Below are 23,777 nucleotides of genomic sequence, written 5' to 3'. Positions count from 1 at the left end.
GAGAAGCAGAAGGAGTAGAATCATCCACATCAGAATCAGAATAAGGAGAATACTCCTGCAAGTCTTCAGCCAAGACTCTGAAACATCCAAGCCTGCTCAAAACTCCCCAACTCTGGTTCCACCCTAGGCCTCTTATCAGGAGGGGGCAAAGAACCTCTAATCAAAGTAATTAAATCTTCTGCCATTTTAAGCATGTGCTTCTTGGGCACAGATCCTGATGAACTAGGAGTGACACCAACAGAAGCTAAACCTGGCCTGCCTCTGGGAGAAGCCTTGGAAACAGAAGGAGAGGGCCTAACCACCCTAGGAAGGGAGGGGAGTACAGTAACCTGAGAAGCCCCTTCAGCCTGACCTGCCTCCTGAGAGGCCACATCCTGCAATATCAAAGTCTCCCCCTGGGACTCCAGAGAAGCCTCCGGCAGAACCACCGGTTCCGGCGTCCAGTACGGACGACTCTTCTTGCCTGGGTTTAGCTGCTTTGTCTTTGCGCTTCTTCGAAGCGGGCGTCGGAGCATCCGACGGCATATTATAATTGCACCGTTTCCCGAAGACCAACCTGGCACAATCTAACCTTCGCTTAATAGTGCGCTTATTGAACCTAGCACAAAAGCGACACCCAACAACGTCGTGCTCAGGCCCCAAACAAGGAATACACAAAGTATGATAATCTCTATGCGGTATCTGTTTCCCACAAGAAATACAGTTATTCACTTTTTCTGACATCCGGTAAACCACTGAGGCAAGAAAAACTAAAATATTCTAACGGGTACTTAGCCAACTTTGACTCGGTCTGAAACTCCGAATTCGAAAAATTTCAGAACGCCGAACGGCACTTGCAACGCTGCTTCTGCATCGGACCATGCGGCAAAAAAGACTGAGGATATGACGTCGGTCATGCGCATTTGTACCCTGACGTCCTGATGTCAGTCTTAAGCGCCTTGACCGACGTCAGCCTAATACTTTGATATTCGGGCCGACCGAGGACAGCGGACTACCCAAGTGTAAGGACTGCAGCAATGTGAGATGAAGAACATCTGGGGGTTGTAAGTCAGAATCACTGGATTTTTGTATGCATCTCTATTATTCTCAGTGCAACAACTAGTAGTATTGGTTGCTGGCACACTTGCCTCTTCCTCCACACCTAAGCCTAACAGTGGATGAAAATGACCAGATCTTCTCTTATATGTAACCTCCTCTAAAACAGGGGTAATAAACTCTTCCGGATACCCTCTTCTCAATAACATACCCTGTAACACATCCCTTTCTTTATAGAACATATCCAGGTCACTAACTATATGGGCCAAACGTACCCCTTGTCCCTTTATCAGTGACCTTTTTTGGTGCAAAGGGTGGCCACTTTTAAAATGTAAAAGGGTGTTTGAGTATGTGGGTTTCCTGTATATAGTGGAAACAAAATTCTTAGACTCTCTCTCTTTACAAATCTGATTATCCAAATAACTAATGGTATCCCAATTTGTTTCCATAATAAAACGCAAAAAGGAGGTACTAGAGTTGAGAAAATGAAAAAAATTAATTCAGCTGGTCCAAATTTCCATCCCAAAAAAACAAGATGTCATCCAGGTAACTCCCATAAAATTTACAAAATTTGTAACCTAAAGGTGGGGAAACCATGGACAACTCCCATTGTGTTAAGACTATATTTACATAAATCGGGGCACACGCTGCCCCCCCATAGTGACCCCTGATGTTTGCCTAAACAATTGACTATCAAAAATGATGTAATTGTTCTTCAGTATTAACTCCATCAGGGTCCTAAAGGTTAATATTCTAGAATGTGTATGGTGCGTGTGTCCACAAAAAAAGTCATAGAACAATTCAATTCCTTCCTGATGTGGTATAACATTAAAGAGGTCCTTTATATCAATAGTCACTAATATAATATTGCCACCATATATAGCTCCTGTTTAATCTTTCTCAAACAATCCCATGAGTCCTTAATAATATGTTGGAGTTTTGCGAGACTAATTTTAAGATGAAAATCCAGGAACTTAGCCATGGTCAAAGTTTTTCATGCTTTTGCATCAACAATTGGTCTGAGAGGTGGGTTGGTGGCATCTTTGTGAATTTTAGGAATTCCAAATATTGTTGGAATCCTGGGACTAGTCTGTAACAAAAAATTACATTCAGTCCTTGAAATCTGATCATTCAAGAGTAAATCATTTTGTATTATATCAATGTTCCTATAAGCTATGTTAAGTTTGTTCAATGATACTTGCTCATAGCCATCACCAAAAAGAAACCCTATCATAATACCCACATACCGTTGTTGGTCCATAACCACCAACCCCCCCTCCTTTATCGGGTTTTATAACCCTAATTGATCTGTTGTTAGAAATACTAACAAACAAACTATGTTCCTTTTCAGTCAAGTTGTACTCACCACTAAGAACTTTTCTGTTCTTACATAATGTTCTAATGTCATTCATACAAATAGTTTCAAACAATTGCAATGTGGGGTGCAGGGGGTAAACTTGATTTTTACATACCATGTTGGTATTGACACTCTGTTCAACATTCATACCTACATTAAAATTCAACTTCCTCATATACAACATGAAATCTAACGGTGTTCTTATCAATATGTGCATTTCTTGTAGGTACAATATTAAACCCCTTTTGAAACAGGGTGGCCCATTCCTTGGTGACTACTTAGATTATACATTTTAAAATCATGGTGCTCATTATAAATAATAATGTCATTAGTATCATCAGGTACAGTGAAATTGTTAGGTACAGTGAAATTATCAAAGACATTTTCTACCATTTCGTGGCTCTCCCCCTCCCTGTCCCCTTCCATTGAAAACCAGTCCCCTGATTGTGGCTGTTCCAATAAGTTTTCGATTGTGGCCAACTGTTGTAATTCTGCTGTCTTAAATTGCGTATCATCTCTGATCTCCTGGGAGGTACGTCTAAAGGGATGTCTTCATGACCAAGGTTTTCATTATAACATTCATCAGTTGCAACCCCTACATCCTGTTCATGCAAAAGAACATTCTCGTTGAAACCATACTGTTCATTGTTAAAAAATGCAACATTCCTGCCTTTAGGAAGGGGCAAGCCTGTCCTGCATCATATTCTTGTTTAACCGGCTCTAATTTTTTTACATTTTTTCTGCTTGATATTACTAATAGTTTTATCCACATTCACAAATAAGCTCTGTAACTCAATCTGTTTAAGAGGAAAACACAAGTCCTGTTTAATTTGTTCATTCAGTCGATTAACCGAGTCTTTTAAAATATTAAATTTTTTATCGTTGTTTCTTACCAAGGCTTCAAGAAGCTCACAACCATGTTGATTAAACACTCAACTCTCTATGCAGGTCCGAACCACTCACTAGGCCGGTTGGAAATTTCCAACACCGAAGGCCTTTGGTGACTTGCTCTCGTTTCAAACATTCCCTCAGGTAATGGTTTTCCACCTGTATTTTCTTTAATTTTAAAATGTTGCCCTCCAGAACCTTAAGTTGCTGGTCTAAAGTTCCATTAGCAACTTGCTGCTGTGTTGTAATGAACGCACAGTCATCTTCTTGATTAATCCAGTCCAAAAGACTAAAATTTCTGTTGCGAGTCCACCCGACTGGTGGAAATCCTCTGTTGGTTCTGCCCATCCTCTAACACTGCATTGGTGACGGTCACACCAGCCTGGCTGACGTTGATAGGACTCCTCTGGCCTGGGGAAATGGTAGATAATAATCCTTGTGAAGACTGTATACCTCCATCCACATGAGAACCAAAGGTGGTAGGAAAGGGGTTTAATTGTTTCCCGAAGCCGACAAGTGGAGTAGCCCCCACCTATTTTAAATGTTTTGAACCATAGACATGGATACTTACAAGTCCAATAAATTACTCTTTTCAGAACAGAATATATACCCAAACTATGTGGGGGGCTATGCCGCACCCCCCCCAAATGTGGGGGACTGTGCCCCCCAACAACCCCCCTATGTATACTAACTCCAGGATCACACTACAGTGGGGAAAAGGTCATATAGCTTTTACTTACCTTATACACACTGCCACTACTATATTGAAATTTAGCATTATATGGTGTCAGTGTTATGAGTTTCACTCAAGTGAGTTTTCAGTGTTATGAACTTTAGGTTATATGGTCTTGGTCAAATGAATGCCAGTCAAATTAAATTTTGATCATATGAAGTAGACCCATACACATACATATATATATATATATATACATATATATATATATATATATATATATATATATATATATATATATATATATATATATATATATATATATATATACATACACACACACGTACAAATAAGTCAAATAATGTTGCAGGAGACTCGCTCTGCTCTCAATATGTTGCTAAACTCTGGCACAGTATTCACACACAAATTAAAGTCTCCCACAAACTCAGTAGTTTTAACTCATTAACCCAGAGTACCTTCTCATGGCGCCTGTGTCTTTAAGCCCGAGCGCGCCATGAGAAGATACAATTTTCAAGCCGTTACCCCCAGGTGCTTCCACAAGCGAGTGAAAGTGTACAGCTGATTTGTAGTTCACCTTAATGTAAAACACTCTGAAATTATAACGAAATATGTAATTTATCATATCTAGTTACGATTCAGTGTGTTTTAACATTAAGGTCACATTGAAGTTTTTTCAGAAAAAGCATTGTAAAAGTTCTTGCTAAGCAAGTGGTGGCAGCCAATCGGATTCATGCAATCCCAGCCACCACTTGCATAACACCTCCACCCTCAACCTAAGCTTCCTTTGTTCTCACCTAATAAATAGTGGGTCCAGCAGCAGGTATTTCTTCTTTCTGCGAAGAACTGGAGATTTTACCTGCTACTGAATCCTCTATTTTATTTCACCAGTCAAGGAGTTCATGGACCGCCATATAGGCACTACCAGGAGTTCCCGTTCAGCCACTGCAGTTTAGAGTTCCCAGTCAGCTACCTTCTTTTCCTGCCATTCCCTACCTAAGTGGTGAGGTACTGTACTTGTTTGTTTCTGCAAGAGTGCTCCGTTTATGTATTTATGTATATAGTACATTCTACTTCAGGTTGCTGCCATACGTTAGCTGTGCAAACTAAGTTCTTACTATATAACAGTGTAATTTTAACTTGTACAGAGGATAGTTGACAGGGTGCCCGCAGGCAGGTGCAAGGGGGTGCACTTGCACCCCCTGGAACCAGCTGATTTTATTTTAATTTGAAAAAAGTTTTTTTTTTAAAAGAGAGTTGAGGTGACATTATATATGTATTATATTTCCACTTGTTACGAACGCCCTTTGCATCGGTGGTGGATTTAGGCATGGGTGCCGCCACCCCCTTTTAAAGTTGTCAATGCCAGTATCTGTCCTACACTGTGTTATATTTTAACTACCTTACTAAGTGAAGCCTGCACTGAAAGCTTTGAGCTGTCGATCGTGGAAAAGATTATGCACAGTCAATTGTCAGAGGATTTAATGAACTGTCCGGAGAGATTATTGAGCAAAAAATGAAAAAAACTAAATAGCGATATCAGGGATTGCAATAGTGGTTCTGCCTTTGTGCTTTATGGCAAGAACCAATAAGAACAGACGCCGAAAGGGCGGACCTCCCTGTGATAGTGAGGGGAACAAGAAGCGTTATGGAGTGTCTTTCGCTTCATTGGAAGTGAGTGTTAGTGGAGAAAGGGAGATAATGAAGAAGAACTATCTTATCTCCCCCACTGCTAGTGGCTCAACAACCAGGTCACATGCAGGATAATTTTCGTGATGGATTCCAAAAGGGGAACGCTAGTCGCAAACGAGGGCATTTTGACAATTCAAAAGATAGACAGCAGTGGCAAGGAAAAAAAGAAGAGCTGGTATTGACTTTAAAATTATTTTGTGTGTTGCATGAGAATGACAATGTAGCACTGAATTTGTGGTGGTGGTGGGGGGGGGGTTACCCGAAGCTGTAATTGCTGTTTCAAATCTTGGTTTGAAATTTATACCCACTGTTCTGCCTAGGTCTTACATGTTGAAAATTGATATGTTTAGTTTTACAAGAAAGTTGCAGTTGATTTATTATTTTAATCAACAGTCTAAAAGGGTATTTGTTGATGTATATTTCAGGAGACAGTTTTGAGGAAATGTTTTTCTTGTGATTCTAGTTTATATGATGATTCTAATGCTTATTGTCTATTAGATACTTCGATGTATGTAAAAGCAACTTTATTCCTACCTTTTTGAATGAGAATATAAAAAGTTTTTTCTGCTATGCTTAACTTTGCTGTTGAAGGTGTATGTAACAATTTTTGTGCTGATAGAAATATTTATTTTAATCTGACTAAAACTCAATGGCTAGCATTAAAAATATGAATCATTGACGTGGCTTGGTGGTTAAACCCTCAGATAAATGTCATAAAATTGTAGTTATGCACTTTACTCAGTATAAGAAAATGTGTGATGATTTAAATGATGAAAGTGTGCATAGAAAAGTGATGAGTAATGAGTATGGCAAAGCACTGAGGGACTTTCATGATTTAATCCATAAGGGTTTTAGGTTAGGATATTTTTCCAAGGAAGACGTTGAAAGGAATTTTACTACACAAGGTTGCTCTATAGCTAGATTTTATTGCCTTCCAAAAATGCATAAGAATTTAAATGCCACCCTATAGTGGCTGCAACTAACTATTTTTTACATAATGTGGGTTTATTACTTTATAAATACTTTGTAGAAAAATTCAGTCGTTTGAATGGAATACAAAGAACTATTGGCTTGTTATGGATGTAACGAGCCTATATACACATATTAGTCACCCACTGGGTATAGTGGTAGTATTTTATTTTTTTGGGAGATAATCCATTAGTTAACTATTAATAATAGTATATTTTTTTAATTGGAAAACTATCTACATTCCCACAACATTCATGGTGTTACTGTTTGTAACAATGACTGCAAATCAGTTCCGTCAGGGTATAAATGTTTTTACTGTTACAGACATTCTAACAAAAAATCAGGTGGAGGTGTTATGATAGGGATTACAGATAATTATGCCACCTGTGAGGTATTACAGATAGTTACGAGACCACTGATTACTACAGGTTCAATAACAGCAATACTATAGACAGTGTAACTGTGACACTAAAAGACAACCCTACTAATTTCATGAACTTTTAATCGTGGTTTGACTTCAGAATGGGGGAAATATGCAGGAATGCTACCATTTTTCATTTATTTTTTGAAGTTTGTTGAAAGTCCATTGGGCCAGAATGAGGCAGTTTTCAGTGGAGGCCAGGGGAGAAAGCTACACATACAATTATTACAAAGCTAATATCAACAAAGTGTGACATTGCAGACAAAGAACATTTGGAAATAAGTCTGGTTTCTAGGTGGGTGATGTGTAGTTGGTGAGAACTGGTATGTGCACATTATACTGCATGGGTCATGTGGCAAATGTTTGATTTTACAGCTTGTGTATACTCGACTCTACTAATGAGGTCACTGGGGCTAATGTTTCATGTTGGTTGTCGTGCATACTTGGAAGGGCTGCTCAAGGGGTTGTTGATGGAAATGTTGCATTCTGGTGCTTGTGCATAGTAGGGCAGACTGCGAAAGGGGTCACTGGGGAGATGTTGCATTTTGGTGTTTGTGCATACTCAGACTTAGTTTATGGAAATGTGGCTTATTTTCAGCTTTTGGCAAGGAAGCATGTCAACGTTTCAGGAGATGTGTACATTTCCCTCTGCATTTTCATGTTTTTGTGTTTTATTGTTGTTATGTTATGCACTTTGTTTTTATTTCATTCTTGACATACATTTATGATGTCCGTTCACTTTGTGGTAATCTGGAAGCACTCTGTAGGCAGCTTATTTTGTAGTTTAGGCATGCAAAAGCAAAGCTTTATTTATATTATTAATAAAACAGAGGGAATATTATAGGGAAAGCTCAACTGGCATGGTTCTGACCTGTTGTACTATATACTGTGACATGGTTTTGATGTTTACGGTGCAATGGGCAAGAAAATTGGTGATTAATAGGGGTTGTGTGTATGGGCCATGTTGATGTTACACACACACACACACACACACACACACACACACTGAAAAGTCAGCATTAGACTAGATTTTGTTTTCGCTTGGACTGGAAATTTCTTAGCAGACAACCTGAAAAATACTGTAGTTAAACAAACGTAGATAGGAAATTATGTACACTTTGGTTTCATTGTATATGTAGTGGGTGGCACAGCACATAATGTGTGTGTGTGTCTGTTGCCTGGACATTATATGGTTGACTTCAATACTTGGCTTACTTTCTGGTGTGTTTCCAGGGGGGTTCAATATTGGTCAGCATGGGAGTACAAGGGTATCAGACCATATTACTTAGCAAATGATGGTCTGCACCTGTGTTCGTGTATTTGATATTTACTGTTTATTCTCCAGGATTTTGTGATGTAGACAAACAATTGTAATACGACTCATTTCTCATTGCTTGGTATATTCCTAACAAATAGGTGGGAGGATGGGCTCAATAATAACTTTTATACTGTTTTTGCTGAGTAAGTGAATGGCAGAAGACACGCTATCTAGTTTGACATTTCTGCTTGTCTTATTATTATTAATATGATTATAATGAGTAGTTGCCTGAGTGAGACAAAGGTTATTACAGAGTGACTACTGACAGCATTGAGCTACCATATTTTTATGCATTTCTCCTGGCTTTGTCGGTCATGTGTGGAATTTAGGCGGGAGGAAGGGCACAGTAATATGTAAGTGTTATTTAACTGACTATGGCCTTATAACAGATTATGACTGTGTTGCATAACACCTGCAGAAGGTAATGAATGCCAGCAATTATCACCTGTGTCTGGCAATGCATAACTTTGCAAGTCATTAGCACAGTGCAGTTACAATACAGTACTGAGTCATTGTCACTTTTCAGGTAAAACTGTCAGCAGCTGTCACTGTTATTCACATAAGTAGAAGTCGTTATCACATTGATGAATGCACAACTCACATTTGGCTCTTTCTCCACTTGCAGTGATTGCAATACACCCCCACCCCTCCACACTACTTTCATTTATGTCATGTATACAATTTCAAGAAATGTAAGCAGTCTAGGAGGAAAAATGTAGACATTACATCTTTAATTGCTGTTTTTCATGAGAAAGTTGCTGGAATAAGAGGATTTGTGGTGTACTGTATGAAGAATTTGAATATATATATATATTATTATTGACTGCCTTGCATCCTCTCATTTGACAGAAAATCATAAATTGTTTTTAACTATAAGGCAATGACAATATCCAAACTGATATGTTGTATTTCTTTGCGACTATTCTGCACTGCTGCGGTAAAATATTTCCTGTGCTTTTGAACTATGAAGTCATTCTGTTGAGTTACTGATTATAGTCTTGCTCTTTTATTTATCATTAAATATATTTAAACCTCCCTTTGTGGGTGAGATACCAAAGGCATATTTCACCTGTTAGACTATTTGCATATCTGTTTGGTGAGCTACCCAGGGTGTAAAGTAGCTGGGGATATATATATATATATATATATATATATATATATATATATATATATATATATATATATATATATATAATATATATATGTATATGTATATATATGTATATATTATATATATATGTATATATAATATATATATGTATATGTATATATATATATATATTATATATATATATATATATATATATATATATTTCAACTTTATATATATATATATATATATATATATATATATATATATATATATATATGTATATATATATATATATATGCATATATATGTATATATATATATATATATATATATATATGCATATATATGTATATATATATATATATATATATATATATATATATATATATATATATATATATATGTATATATATATATATATATATATATATATATATATATATATATATATGTGTATATATATATATATATATATATATATATATATATATATATATATATATATGTGTATATATATATATATATATTTCTAGGTGTCAGAATATACATGTCTATTGTACATGTTCCTGAATTGAGGCAGTACTGGGAAATGCACCATGTATATGGTCGCTTCCCAATAGCAGAGTACATGATCAGAGATGGGTTTGAAAAAATTCAGCAGTACTTCCACTGCAACGATAACAGCCTGAGCCTACCACAGGGCTCTGGGGGTCATGACAAGCTACATCATGCACGGCCAATACTGGATGCAGTACTTCATGCATGCAGGACAAGTTACAATGTGCATCATGAGGTGGCTGTAGATGAAGCCATGGTTGGCTTCCGTGGATGCTTGACATTTAGACAGTTTATGCCTGGTAAGCCCGAGAGGTATGGCATTAAGGTGTGGGTGTTGGCAGACTCGACCAATGGGTATTGTACATGAATTCCAGGGTGGCCTAATGGTTAAGGTGTTTGCCTTGCAAGCACAAGTTGCAGGGTTTGAATCTCACAAGGGATAATTGGCTAGGCTTAAAATGGCTCTCAAGAGCAGTTAGCTTAGTACTAATCTATGAACCTATGAACCTATAAAACAGAGCAGAATACAGAGGTTGGGCTGGCACACAGAGTTGTGGTTGACTTAACTAGGGGACTGATTGGCAAGAAGCATCACATTTACTTTGATAACTTCTTTACCTCTGTTCCGCTGGCACAGCAATTGCTGAAAGATGATCTATACTGTTGTGGAACCATGCGCACCAATAGGTCAGGATGGCCTCTAACATTCAACAGACAGGCCATTGGAAAAGCAGCTTGAGGCTACTACAAGCAATTGCAGAGTGGACCACTGCTAGCTACTGAATGGAAGGATAGCAAACCAGTATTCCTCCTGTCAACTAACTGTAACCCAACCTTGCCAGTCTCCAGCACATACAGGAGAAAGCGTGATGGAAGAAAGGAATCGGTGCCATGTCCACCAGTTGTAAACATGTACAACAGTTACATGAATGGGTGGACCGAGCAGATCAGCTCAGGACACAGTATCCCAGTGCCAGAAAGGCCCGCAAATGGTGGCCTTACTTGTTCTGGTTCTTATGGGATGTGGTCATTGTCAATGCTTTCATTATATTCCGTGAAAGTATCAGCCATCAGCAACTGTCATGCTCTGGACGTGCTATTCCAGCAACAGAGTTACAGTCCCGAAGGAACCTAGGCTTGCATCTACATGCCAGTTACACGGAAAGGAAAAGATGCACTGAGATTACTGTCCCAGAGGCTGTGAGCTGATTTGAGCATGGCTCTCACTTTCCGGTGAAATGGCGTAAATCAAGATGCAAAAACTGTGCCAGCAACGTGCTGAGCCATCATGGGGTTGCCCAACTTGCAAGGTCAACCTGTGTGTCGAATGCTTTGGCGAGTACCATGGCCATCAATTTCTCCCATAGTGCTGCTGTCCTAGGTAAGCATGGGCTTGGGTGTGCCACTGTGATGTAATGTTTCCCTCCGGGAAAGGACACATGCAAAAAGACACAGCCTGGGTCAGTCTTGGTCTTTTCACAGATTGCCTTGATGTAGCTCTACACTCAGTCTCCCTCCCTTCAGGTGTAGTCAATGTATGTAGGTCAGGGCAACAGCGTTTACATTAGCTCCTCCCTTCCACTCCTAATGGCCATTGCCGAAAGGACACAAGTAAATGGAAAAGGCAGAGGTAAAGCAGAGTGCCTCACCTGTTTTTTCAGTGTACATGTGCCCTGACCCATATCAGTTAGCAGCCAAGCCCTTCAGCACCAATGCCAGGAAGGTCCCTCTTCAGTCTTTTTTGCCAACTGCTCTTAGGTTGGTGGATGCATCGTGGGGGGCATACCCAGCCAGCATGGATCTTGTGATCCACCGGGATCGCAGTTGGGAACTTGGAGACTCTTCAGCTCAGTCCCATAGTGCTGCTGTCCTAGGTAAGCATGGGCTTGGGTGTGCCACTGTGATGTAATGCTTCCCTCCGGGAAAGGACACATGCAAAAAGACACAGCCTGGGTCAGTCTTGGTCTTTTGACATGTTGCCTTGATGTAGCTCTCCACTCAGTCTCCCTCCCTTCAGGTGTAGTCAGTGTATGTAGGTGAGGGTAGTAAATGTTTGAAGGTCAGGACAGTGATTAGTGAGTTACTTCAGTCTCTCATCCCTTAGGTCCATTGCTGAATGGGCACATGTAAAGAGAAAAGGCAGAGGTAAGGCAGACTGCTGACACTTAAGGAGGTCATGAGACACTGGTGGTATCAGCAGTCTGAGTGGGCAGCCAGCACAGCTATGGGACACTACAGATAACAAACATCTGGAGCCCCATGCATGTCCTTGGCATATTAGTGGAGTGGCAGTCCTTGCTTTTTCTCTTTACATGTGCCCTGGCTGTGCAATCTTGTCAGTGTCCACCCATGCTTTATTTCAGGTAAGGTAAGACTGTCTTCTGCTGTTCTGGGAGTCACTGGAAAGGGAGCAGCCAAAAACCCTATGCTGTCCCATCACCGAATATTGTGTTGGTGGGTGCATCATAGGGGGCATACCCAGCCAGCATGGATCTTGTGATCTACTGGGATCGCAGTTGGGAACTTGGAGACTCTTCAGCTCAGTCCCATAGTGCTGCTCTCCTAGGTGAGCATGGGCTTGGGTGTGCCACTGTGATGTAATGTTTCCCTCTGGGTCCCTGGGTCAGTCTTGGTCTTTTGACATGTTGCCTTGATGTAGCTCTCCACTCAGTCTCCCTCCCTTCAGGTGTAGTCAGTGTATGTAGGTGAGGGTAGTAAATGTATGAAGGTCAGGACAGCAATTAGTGAGTTACTTCAGTCCCTCATCCCTTAGGTCCATTGCTGAATGGGCACATGTAAAGAGAAAAGGCAGAGGTAAGGCAGACTGCTGACACTGAAAAGAGGTCATGAGACCATAGTGATATCAGCAGTCTGAGTGGGCAGCCAGCACAGCTATGGGGCTCTTCCGATAACCAACATCTGGAGCCCCATGCCTGTCCTTGGCATATTAGTGGAGTGGCAGTCCTTACCCTGCTTTTTCTCTTTACATGTGCCCTGGCTGTGCACTCTTGTCAGTGTCCACCCATGCTTTATTTCAGGTAAGGTAAGACTGTCTTCTGTTGTTCAGACATTTACAGAATGCGTTCATGCATGGCTTGATGCACAGGGTCGGTGGATCTACAATCTGCCATAACGGCATCACCGCGGAAGATGTTCACCTGTTCAGAATGGATGGCATTCACCTAACTGAGGAGGGCATTGCATTGTTCTTGACCAACCTCCACAATGGCGTGAGGAGAGCCATGCAAGATTGCTAACATGCAGCTTGTGAGAAGAATGGAAAACACCCATGACCAAGTCGGACCAATATAGTAAGTAAAACACTATTATGAAATGTGTTGTGTAAAATTCATTTCTCTGAGCTTGGCAAACAACTCTTATGGAAATTATGATTTTATTTCATCTTTTGGTAAATAACTTTGCAAGGGAGCATCTGAATGTGCCAAGTAATATCTCATTTTGAAGAAAGTATTGCTGGTTCTAACATGGCAAAATAATTGTGCCTGTATGTTTGACATGTGTAGATATCAAAGTTTGTTTGGTACTTATGGTTATGGAAATTATGATTTTTTTCATATTTTGGTAAAGAACTTTGAAAGGAAGCATCTGAATGTGCCAAGTAATATCTCATTTTGAAGACAGTATTGCTGGTTCTAACATGGTAAAAGAATTGTGCCTGTATGTTTGACACATGTGCAGATACCAAAGTTTGTTTCGGACTTAGGTTATGGAAATTATGATTTTTTTTTTCATATTTTGGTAAATAGCTTTGCAAGGGAGCATCTGAATGTGCCAAGTAATATCTCATTTTGAAGAAAGTATTGCTGGTTCCAACATGGTAAAATAATTGTGCCTGTATGTTTGACACGTGCAGATATCAAAGTTTGTTTGGTACTTACGGTTATGGAAATTATGATTTTTTTCATATTTTGGTAAATAACTTTGAAAGGGAGCATCTGAATGTGCCAAGTAATATCTCATTTTGAAGACAGTATTGCTGGTTCTAACATGGTAAAAGAATTGTGCCTGTATGTGTGACACATGTGCATATATCAAAGTTTGTTTTGGACTTAGGTTATGGAAATTATGATTTTTTTTTTCGTATTTTGGTAATTAACTTTGCAAGTGAGCATCTGAATGTGCTAAGTAATACCTCATTTTGAAAAGATTATTTATAGTTCTAACATGGTGAAAGAATGGTACCTGTATGTTGTACTCATAGGCAGATAACAGAGTTTGTTTCTGACTTAGGTTATGGAAATTATGATTTTTTTTTCATATTTTGGTAAATAACTTTGCAAGGGAGCACCACATTGTGTGAAGTAATGCATCATTTTGAAGACAGTGTTACTCCTTACATCATGGTAAAAGAACTGTGTCTAGGCACTGTACACACGTACAGATATTACAGTTTGTTTAGTCTTGTACAAATATGAAAATTATACATTTACAATACTTCTCATTATTATGCCCATATCTTTGCTTGGGAGCATGGTAATCACACAAATGATGCGTCATTTTGAAGCTGACATTCAGATGCACAACTTCTACACTGATATGTAGGCTCTGTCTGTTACAGGTGATGAGATATTATGCTTTCTTTATCAATTATAAGAAATAATATATTAATCATATTTCTGTGAATATCTCATGAAAGGGGCATCACACAGTAATGGCTAAGGTATAATTTTAAGCTGACATTCATACTAACAAATTAAATTCAAATTGTATGGGTCTACATGGTACATAGACCAAGATATTGTGCTTTGCTTTTCCAAAAAGGTAAAAAATATGCACAATATCAGCCTTCCTTGCCAGATATTTAATAATGACTTTGATATGCACTATCAACATTTACACTGTTGGAAAGGTCAGTGTCTGCTGACCAACTTTCGCTTTTACATTTTTAGTGTAGCTCTTATAGTTAAAGAGTTATGAACATTTGTTTTCTGTACAGTATTACAAATGGATTTTCTGAAAATGAGCTCAGGCTGCACTGTTGTTCCTATGGTGGAATTAAGCAGGCAGCTTTTTCTGAGCTGCTCCTGAGTGAATGAGTTAAACCACTGCTTAAACAGCATCTTAACCACCAGTTATGGTCATGCACATGCTCATCACAAGGTTTAGACTTTGTGTTCATCATGCAATATTCTCCAAATGTTTGTCTTAAACAGAACACTCTCAACTTCTCACTGAAATTTCAAAACCATTTTTATACATAACTGCTGCCTCTACAATCCACTAAGTTGGATGTGGGCTATCTCTTTAGTAACTTCTACCTTTGTACAACCTTAGAATGTATAAATGTAACTACTGTTTGCATGTAAATGTAAATAGAGATTTAACTACTCTGTGTTTAACTGGAACTTGGTATAGTGCAATGTAAGCAAATGGTGCTTTTCTCCCCGTCTCTCCACTGAAAATGGGTATTACCCAATCGGACATTCCCAGTAAATGAAGACAAATAAATAATACAACCATTTTACAGTTATATGTTTATAAGTAGTTAATAACTTAGCAGTGTGTTACACAATCACTGCTTACATTAAATTATTAATAACGTGCCACTGTTAAGAAAGTAAATCCAAATATGATAATCCATTATTCTGTCATAGGTTCATAGGAGATTACTAGGCTAATGGCTTCAGGGCCTTTACAGGCCTAGCCAATATAACTTGATTTTTCTCTATATATGGCCCCTAGGGGCAGGTGGATGGCATGGGTTTGTGCCTATGCCTCGGGTATCCTACAGATTGTTCTTGTCTATAAGGGACATAAGTGGCACCCCAGGTGTGAATTTGTGATTCCCCATTCACTGATTCAAACTCCATTTGAAGAGGGCCAGGTAAAGGGTTCTTCTTAATGTGAATAGGAAGCCTGTTCCAAAGAAGGGACAATCTCTGAGACACATAACTGTCTCACCAGCATGTTTTGTTTGAGTTGTTGACTAAGTTTAGATCCCTAGATCGGGTGACCCTCATGCTGTTCAACTTGCAGATGTGTAGCAGCTCCATCAGGGCTGGATTTGTGAGTGCCTTGTGGGTGAAGCATAATATTTTGTGAAGAGCCTCCAGATCACTCCAACTGCTGTAAATGCTTAGTCAAGTACATGCCAAATGGAGCATTGTACTCAATTATTGGTCTAAAAAGGGCCGAGTATAACAAGCCTATAATTTCCTTGGATCTGAATCCGATATTTTACTTATAAGTTGTGTCACATAGAAGGACTCCCTTACCACTGTGGACACATGGCGGTCAAAGTTTCAGCTGCTACCTATCTATGTACTTAGATTTCTCACCTCTGAGTCTACTATTAGGGGTCTGCTACTGATGTTGTCATTTGCAGAGGTATTTAACTTCCCAAAGGGTATGATAATGCATTTTTTGCATTACTTTTAGGTCATGGCTCTGAAATCAATCATTTGTCTGATCTAGACCTTCCTGAAGGACATCTGTATCACTAGGGGATTCAATGACTGCCCTCAGCTTGCAGTCATCGGCAAACTTTGTCATCCGGAGACCTTCCACATTAGCCTTGACATCAGAGAAGTCTATTCCAAACAGGAGTGGTACCAGGACTGAGTTGTGTGGCACACCAGCAGTAACTGGGCTTTTGCTGGATCTGGATTCACCCCCTTTAGAGACATGTGTCCTGTTTGTAAGCCAATCGGCTACCCATCTGGTGACACAGGGATTTATGCCCAGTTTTTTCAGTTATTTAAAACACCTGAGTGGGGAATTATGTCAAATGCCTTGGCCAGGTTGAGGTAGGTAGTATGTACTATTTTACCCTCATCCATAGCCTTAGAGACTTTCTCAAAGAAATCCACCAGATTCAGTAGGCATGACCTGCCCTTGACAGAGCCGAATTGGGTTAGTTCCAGAGTTTGGAGGTTTACTATGTCATTATTTATCAGGTCAGTGATTACTCTTTCCATGGCCTTACATATAAGACTAGTCAAACTTAGGAGTCTGTAATTTCCTGGGTCAATAAATGGTCCCCTATGATGCAGAGAGATGACTGTTGCTGTCTTCCACTATCAGTACAAAGCCAGTCCAGAGGGTGTAGTTATACAGTGATCCTAAAGGGCCTGATAAGTCCTGATTTAAGCTCTTTAAGAGGCAACTTGGTATATCGTCAGGCCCTACTGAAGGTGTGTTTTTTGTTTTACAGAGCAGAGTGACAACCTGTTCTTTGGTGATAACTGGCAGTGGAGTGGTAGAGAGTATTTCATGAGGGAGAGCTGAGGGTGATGGGGTGGTGAAATTTGAGCTGAATTTGTCAACCAGTAGATTTGCTATATCTTCTGGCTGAGTAGAGATGATGGTATCTACAATTAATTCTGCACATTTTTTGGTACTGCCCTTAAGACTGCGGACATAACTGAAAAATGTCTTACGGTTATCCTTGGCTTTGGAGACTATTTTTACCTCAAAGACTTCTTTCCGATACTTGACTAGTTCCCTGGTTTACTTGCTTAGACTAATAAGGGACTTTTTGCTCTGCTGTGCACATTCCCGGTCACTTCTCAACATGATTTTCTTCTTTTTGTTGTACAATCCATTAATTCCAGGTGTCCTCCAGGGTGGCTTGTTTCTGCAGTTTGACCAGGACTTTTTTTTATGCAGCTCTTTATATGGTTGTATAGGACTTTTGTTTAGGTCTCTTCATAGGTTTCTGTGTTTTATGGATTTGAGGAAACTTGCAAACTAGCTATGCTGTCCCTTAACATGGGGTAATTTACTTTAGAGAAGTTCTTAAAATTCTTAGGGTTAGGTGGAGGGACTAGTTTTACTTTTCTTTCAAGGCAGACCGCCTTGTGATCTGATCTTACCAGTGAGTATATCACATTGGGGGGGGGGGGGGTGTTGTAGCACTCTCCCATATTTGTGAGTGCCTGATTTGGGATATTTGTTCCCCTAGTGGTTCTGCAGACTAGGTGTTCCTGGGCATTTGGATTTACAAAGTCAACAAATCTTTGGGCCATCATGTTAGTGGTTGTGTATGTCTCCCGATTTGTGGAGAGGTAGTTAAAATCACCCATGGGTATGGCATGTGATTCTAGTAACTTTGGGTATGATGTATGGGTTTCTTGGTTCATGGTGGGGGACCTGTAGCTAGCAAGAATATGGTAATGGATTTTTCCACTGGCAGTTGTACATGGAGTAGCTCAAGCATGTCATATTGTCTGACCAGCCTTGAGGTGTTCTTATCCTTTATGTAGATAGCTGACAGACCTCCACCCATTGGGTGGAAGGAACATATGAAAGGGGTTATAGCCATGTAACTGCATAGATGTCAGCATTCTCCAGGGTAGGGAGAGCTTCTAGGAAGTGCAGTTTCTTGTTAAGACTCCTAGCATTGAGCAGTAACATCTTTAGCTTGTCCTGAGTGGCTTTTGTTATGCTGGAAGGTTTGTCTGTTTGCCTAAAAAAAGCACTATATTGGTGGACAATGCTTTGGTCAATATCCAAAAGCCTAGAGTTGACTGGTGAAAAGCAGTGTGGCCTGTTAATCATGTCCTCCTAGGCTAAGTAGTGGACCACTTTGGAATGACACCAGTAGCTATGCCAATTGTTAAAGTTGATCATTTTCTGCTCATATTCTGGCATCATCCTTGGAGACAGTATAATGCTGCTCGGTGCTAGGCTCATACCTGCCTGTGATACATACAGTATTCTGAGAGCTCAATCATGTCTTTCTTCATATAATCCAAGGAGGTACGTCTCAGGTCATTCACGCCCACATATACTATGACCAAATCATACTGGTACTTAGGGGTAAGTGATCCAAGTGCTTGCATGATCTGGTGGATCCTAGCCCATGACAGTTAACTATAATCTTCTCCAGCCTGGTAGGAGGGACATCAGAATGTCTCACAATGGAGTCTACTATGACCAGAATATTGGGTTGTGTGGTGTTGCACCTTATGGGCTTGGTGGTTGAAACACAGTGAGTTTGTGTGCATGCAGGGCTTCTGAAGACCGCACCTGAGAGGCCTTTGAGGCTTGGGTAAGTTACATGTGACCACTTCTGCATATGTGGGTCTATGTGTGTGGTCCTGTGTGGGTGCGGTGAGCGATGTGTGTGAGCGCTGACAGCCTGTTTGCTGTTTTTTGTGTCTGTATGTGATAATCTAGCCACCAGTGTCAATGTGTAACTACATCTCTTACATACTGTATTTGTCTGTTGGAGAATTAAGTGGTCACCAGTGTACATAAAGCAATTGTTATATTGCCTCAGGATAACCATGTTCACCAACCTGGATACAGAGATAGCAGTCTCCATCCATGGTTGCAGGTCCTAATGTGTACTTGCAAGGGACAGGAGTGGAGGGTGTTTGTAACCAGAGGAGAGAAGGGCACTTACTTCGTGGAATCTGCAGCTAACCTAACCAGCGATACTGCCCAGCATCCAAACCAGGTGGTCTGTGGGTACTACAGTAAGGTAAGGTAGACCTACACAGTCCTAACTAAATGCATAAATGCTGCTCACTGTGTAAACATGTTACCTAGTGAGTAACACGGGACTGAGGTAATGTTCTGAGGTGGTATTTATAGGGAAATGTCAGCTTCTGGTGATTGTGTATATACAATGCACCAGCAACTGCGCTGGGCAAAGAGCAGCTTTGTGTAAATGCTTGGTTTATAGACAATCAGAAAAAAAGCAAGTTTTACACTAACTATACCCTAAGGTCATTCAGGCAAGCACATAATGAGCTTTCCACCAGTAATTCCCAGCTCAGATAGGTGAAATCAGCTCTCTCCTGCCACAAGGGTGCAGACTTTGATCCTCTTAATGTAAAATGACTGGTTTGGAGACCAAGTGTTAAGGAACCACAAACAGATGCCTAATACTAAGAAACAGTAGATACAACTTATTTCAATGCAGATCTGCAGACCTTACAGCATACAAACTTAGGAAGTTGCTAGAGTAACAGGATTTTTGTTAGCATACTTTTTCTTCTGAAGGATATAAAGTCTGAAACTCAAATGTATATCACTATTTAGTGACTTCAGTCCTCAGTGATTTGCCTGAAAACTGCACATTTTATAAGGAACAGACCAAAAATATGAAGCAAAAATCTGCAAAAATGACAGTTGAAAGGTATTTCACCCTATCATACTCATCTCCCAAACAATCACGTTAGCATAAAAATGAAAGGCTTTAACATAACAGAATTCAGAATGATCCAAGTATAGAAGAAAATGTAAAAAAACACTTGCAGTTTGTGCACAATACTTGGAGCTGGTGGGAGGTGAAAATAATAAGGAAAAAAACCCATACCTGCTAAATGTAATACTTAAGCAATAACCCATGTCTGGGTGTGGGTAATGCTGGATTTACCCACGGTGGGTGTGGTTTGGTCATGAGGGTGAAGCCCGAGTGACCAAAGACAACAGTGGGTAAATCCAGCATTACCCACACCCAGAAGTGGGTTATTGCTATTATACAATGACATTATTTAAGAAAAAAATACTTACTTTTCTTAAATAATGTCTCCATGCTACCCTTCTGCAGTTTTCTGCTATCCTGGGCTTTTTCTGATGTACTGCGCATGCATATGGGACTTGTGTTCCCACGCTTACGCAGTAAATTAGAGCTGTGCAAAGGAAGCAACGGAGAAAGGAAGAGCTCCATTGCTTTTTTTTAAATTCAAAATAAAAAAAAGGCAAAAAAAAAAAAAGTAATCAGGAGACGTTTTACTTTCGGGAGAGCAGAGACAGACAAAATAAAAGGATAATCAGGTACGTTTCTTTAATTTTGCAGAACTTACCTGATTATCTTATTTTTGTCTGTGCCATCTCCTTCATTTGCTTTAAGTCTCCTGGTTTCTTTTTTAATTAAAAAAATAGAAAAAGGAAAGTAAAACAATTATCAGAAATACTAACAGTAAAAATCCGGCCGACCAGACCTTTTCCCGTTGGTATAGTCTCTGATTTACAATGGGCACGCTGGTTGGGCTGACCAATCAGCATGCTCGTTTTTTAATATTAATTGCCAGTCATTGTATAATTTAAATTATCACATTTAAATGTAATTTCTCACATTTACAGATCTGCCAGACACTACATGTTCATAAGAGAAATGGACAGTGAACCTCATATGCTCCTTCCTGGTGTCCTTGAAGTCTTGAGTTTGTGTTGGATACCCCACCAGTTAGAAGTATGTAGCGCATTTTTCTTTTTATTGATATTAGGGCTTGTTTTTCAGTAAGGTTCCATGCTGATTGGCTTGTCCTTTGACCCTTCCTTTCTTTCAGTGCTTGGCATGTCACTCTTTTCTCCATCTGTTCATCACATTGGACAGTTTTTACCTGCATACATCAGAACACATTGCATAACAGCCACTAGAGCAATACAATCAGGTGGACAATTGTAAATTCTCTAGGTACACACAAGGTAGTAACTGGCACTATGCCACATTGCCCCCTGGCAACACAGCTCTCCCTTTGACACTCAGTCCTGGCCAGTCTCCTATCACAACAAGAATACCATGCTACTGGACTGAGAACCCTGTGAGCATCATGGTGAGCCAGAATGATGTGCAATGTCAGTGGTTTAACAGGTCAGGTGGTACACACAGCTTAGATTCTGGAAGGCTGTAGGTTCTATCAGAACACTAAGAACATGTGTTCATGGCCCAGTACTGACAATGCACTGCAGCATGGTGGGAGGGAACTAATGTTCTCATGTGCTTGAGATGGATGCTCTTTGGATGGCTGTTAAAGAACCAGGTGATTTACTTGCTTCTTTGGTCAAATGCTCCCCATTCAGAATAAACACCACCACAGGTCATGAGTGAAAACAGTGCTAGAATGAATCAGTGTTCACCAGTTTTCTATAACAAATCAGTCTGTCTCAAACAGTAACTATGTATCTGAAGAGTGAGTTTCAAAGCAGCTACATAAATGGTAGGTGGAAACTCAATAGCAGAAACCAAGCTTACCTCCTTCTATGAAAGATTAGAGAGACTGGATCTGGAAAGGGAACAAAAAGTGCACACAAAGCACAGTTGCAAACCACCTTGGTCACATGAAGAGCAGAAGGCTAAGAAGAATGCAAACTTCATAAAGAGAGTAGCAAAATCAGGCACTATAAAGCCTATCTTTGCTAACGACGCACAAGGCAAGGCTATGGTTCCTTTGAAGGTATGAATCCTAAAGCAGGCTATTAAATGTACAGAGGTTTTGTTCTTAAATGTTCACATGACATGGGTGCTCCTTTCTAGTTTCCCTATGTAAAATGCAACAACATTTGAGAACCAAATGTGAATTTCTAGAAAAGAACACTTTTACTCGAGGGAAAAGGAAATATGTGAATTTATCATCAGGTCTGTATACAGAATGCTGTAAAATTCTGCTTTGCTGTGATGTGTAAGACCACCTTCCTTGTATCACACCTACAATGACAGACAAGCAATTTAGAGTACTATCACAAAAAGTTTAAGGAAGGAACAGTTTAAAGGAGGAACTTAACACTGTTGTGCAGAGGCTTTCTTACTGTGAAAAGTAAGCCCTTTCACTTTTCACAGACAGAAATATCTGAAGAAAATAAAAGCACACAAAAGCATTTGGTGCTATATGGAATATAATTCACTTTTCAGAGATCAAAAAGGGGAGGAGTCAAACTAAAATAATAATGAATGAAATAAATTTAAAATGTTGAATGCCTTTGAAAAATTTTCTGCTGCATCTTAACTGTATGGTAATCGTTTCTTCCATACAATCAGAATATGCTGGTATTGAAAACAAGTGAATCTTCATAGAAGAATAATGTAACAATTAATCAGAAAAGGAAAGAAAATTTACAAGGTTAAACCTTATACTGTAAACATAGAGAACGCTGCAAATTAACACAGTTTGCTTCAGCAGACATTTCCAAATTATTTCTAAAATAGAAAAGAGTAACAATTGACAGACTGTACAAGAAAGGAACTGATAGTGTAAGGGAAACTAAAACCTAACTAAACTAACAAACTGATCTGCCCAGCCATAATCATCAAGATGGTATATTAGTATGTATCAAAGAAAGTTCTCACGCTGAATATATTGTGTTTTACTAAAGAGAGGCTAAGCATTCTAAAATGATATTCTCCAGTAATGATACAGATACAATTAAGGTTTCTAGTATTTGTCAATCAGATGCGTAAGAATTAATTACTGCATTACTTTGCTGTTTCGAGACTGTATCCTATGGTATAAGCAGCTAAGAGGTTACAAAATGCAGTAACATCTTTTAGGACCTTATGGTCCTAAAAGATGTTACTACATTTTGCAACCACTTAGCTGCTTATACCAGTAATGCAGTAATGAATTCTTATTACCAAGATGGCTATAAGCCGCGGTGGTGCAGCGGTAGCGTTGTTGCCTCACAGCAAGAGGTTCTCCCATTCAATTCTTGGCTGGAGAGCCTTCTGTGTGGTGTCTGCATGTCCTCCCCGCGGTCGAGTGGCGTTGGAAAGACATGCGTAGAACAGGCGTGCCTTTGTTGAAGGTTGGGCATCGAGCTGGCAGCTCGGCACCCATAAAAAATCTACTGCCAATCATTAGCAGACCGGAGTTCCGCTGTGGCGAACCCTAACCGGGAAAAGTTGAAAGAAGAAGAACATTACCAAGATGGCTATAAATAGATATCTTGCTGATTTGTAGATTTCATTTACAAACTCTATGTTTCTTTATGCAAATCACAGCTGTAAATAGTGGGTAGGCACAAATATGACTTTCTTGATAATTACTCCATACCATGCTCCCT

The 23,777-nt window shown here is 39.6% G+C and overlaps 1 protein-coding gene across 4 annotated transcripts in view; it reads right to left on the bottom strand.

The window, feature by feature from the left end:
* Window positions 1–23,777, bottom strand: part of SH3D19 (SH3 domain containing 19) — a 2,322,497-nt gene that overhangs the window by 305,757 nt on the left and 1,992,963 nt on the right. The window lies entirely within an intron of this gene.

Source organism: Protopterus annectens, chromosome 2.part1, assembly GCF_019279795.1.
Source record: "Protopterus annectens isolate FY-2018-M chromosome 2.part1, PAN1.0, whole genome shotgun sequence".
NCBI classification, from domain to species: Eukaryota; Metazoa; Chordata; order Ceratodontiformes; family Protopteridae; genus Protopterus; species Protopterus annectens.
Note: the sequence above shows the minus strand (reverse complement) of the source record. Positions and strands in the feature narration are given on the sequence as shown.